At 37.5% G+C, this 2,265-nt stretch overlaps 1 non-coding gene across 1 annotated transcript; it reads right to left on the bottom strand.

Moving 5' to 3' along the window:
• Window positions 1-320: 320 nt before the first annotated feature.
• On the bottom strand, window positions 321-427 carry LOC116095172. The gene has a single exon (XR_004120494.1). It is a non-coding gene; the product is annotated as a U6 spliceosomal RNA (small nuclear RNA).
• Window positions 428-2,265: the final 1,838 nt, after the last annotated feature.

The following is a 2,265-nucleotide window of genomic DNA, read 5'->3' as shown; positions in this document are numbered from 1 at the left end:
TATAAACAATTTATTGTAAACCAAGATTCCTGGTCATAAAAATGTCTATACCTTTTTTCTGTTTTTATTTTTTTTTCTGAACTTTCAGTCTGTAGAGTTTTATACACATAGTTCTGAGTTGGCTTCAGAGGTTCTGTTGCTATAATTACAGCACTGGTTTACTCAATATCTAAATGCTGATCCATAGTGAGAGAGACCTTCTAGGTATGTGGGTCAGATGGGACACAGAGGAACAATAACTCTCTCTCCCTCCTTCTCCCCTTTCCCTTCCCCCACCCCTTCTCTGTCCCACAGAGATAACCAAAGTGTTTTTTTTTTTTTTTAATATGGAATGCTTCAGGAATTTGTGTGTCATCCTTGCACAGGGGCCATGCTAATCTTCTCTGTATCATTCCAATTTTAGTATATGTGCTGCAGAAGCGAGCACCCAAAGGTGTTTATTACTCACAGACAGGAAAGCCAGGCACCAGCAAGGGCCAAATTGAGATAATGTATATAAACCACCATTTATAGATTCAGAGAAAATGGAAGAAAATACTGAATATTTTTTGAAGATGTATGTGTCAAAGAGTTTTCCTTAAGTATATATTAATGACTAGCCTTATACAAAGCACATATAACCAGTCCAGTGTTGGAAGAGCCTTCTATTAAGACCACAGATGACAACCATATTCAGATAAACTCTCCAAGCTTGGTTCAAAATAGAGGATTTCCTTTCTCAGTGGGGCTTCCTCTTCTCTGCCTGACTTTATCTAGAGAATGTCTTTAAGCACTAAGCACAGGTGCATGGTCTTATCTAGAGCATGATCCTGCAGAAGAAAGCTTCCTGCAAGCACTGCATGGTTCAGTTCATAAGTCCTGCTCAGCTTTTGCCTGAAGAATGATAATTAGGTACTATGATATGACAAATCAGCCCTTCCCACCTGTAACCCAAAAATACCCCTGAGGAAAGCCATATAGCAGGTTTAACTTCCTCTTTCTTGATCAGAACCTCTTCATGTAAGTAAAGTATTCCCACTCAAGGCAATATCCACCCTAGAAATTCATACACACTAGCTAATAAATTTGAGCTATCTTGCTGAAGCTGATCCTGGAAGCCAGTCCATTGGTAAAGCCTTTGGAACCCTGCGCTATCTCCCCCATACCTGCTATCTTTTTCCTCTCTGGCTGGTGACCAACAGCTCTTGGGAAGAATGGACAGACACAGTCAAGCAGTGAGTTGGGCTACAGCAGAATCTCTGTATACCAAATATGGCATGGCACTTTATTAAACTTCTGAGTCCAGGTAACAAGAGAGTCTTTTTCTTTTAAAAAGAAATCTGAGAATGAAAGGAAGAAAAATAAATACATTAATAAATAAAGGAAAGAACAGAAAAGAAAAGAAAGAAAAATTGTCCAAGGTGTTCATGCTGTTTGTAGCTCAAATTTAAAATCATTAGGGATTGCCCTTGTTTTCTATAACAGAAGAACCCATGCCAAGGAAGCCAACCTTTATGAAGAGCCATGTACTGTGGATAGTCACACTGAAGTCAGGTGACATCCTAAAGCAACCACATGCTAGTATACCACAGTAGGTATACTAGTAAAGACATCTCTGTGGAAAGCTCACCCTTGAAGAGGATGATAATGAAGGTGCACATGAAGAAGGATCCAGTCTTATATGAAAAGAACTAAAAACATCAGTAATTTTGTGAATGGTATTGTTTCTTAGGAATTAATATGTCATCAGAACAACATGAGTCCTCCTAAACTTGAAAATATTATAGAGAAGTTATTTTAGACTTTATATGTTTTTTTGTTTTTGTTTTTGTTTTTGTTTTTTGGTTTTTCAAGACAGGGTTTCTCTATGTTGTCCTGGCTGTCCTGGTACTCACTCTGTAGACCAGGCTGGCCTGGAACTCAGAAATCCACCTGCCTCTGCCTCCCAAGCGCTGGTATTAAAGGCGTGCACTACCACCACCCGGCTAGAATTTATATGTGATAAAACTTTAGAAATATAAAACTATATATAATTTAAAATTTTCAATTATATAATATTTCTTGAATCTCTAAGGAACAAATATACCAGCTTATATAAGTGCATCACTAACTTAATCTTTCTGTAAATTTCCCACTGAAGTCACCATTCTAATTTTAATCCAATGAACCTAAGGCTTCTTTTTTACCTCAGTCTATTAATAATTAAACAATCAGATGTTAACCCTTCACTTTCCTTCCCACCATTCCGATGTTAGAAAGTATTACAAAGCAATACTTTTATAGCCT

The sequence above is a fragment of the Mastomys coucha genome, unplaced genomic scaffold (genome assembly GCF_008632895.1).
Source record: "Mastomys coucha isolate ucsf_1 unplaced genomic scaffold, UCSF_Mcou_1 pScaffold17, whole genome shotgun sequence".
NCBI classification, from domain to species: Eukaryota; Metazoa; Chordata; class Mammalia; order Rodentia; family Muridae; genus Mastomys; species Mastomys coucha.
Note: the sequence above shows the minus strand (reverse complement) of the source record. Positions and strands in the feature narration are given on the sequence as shown.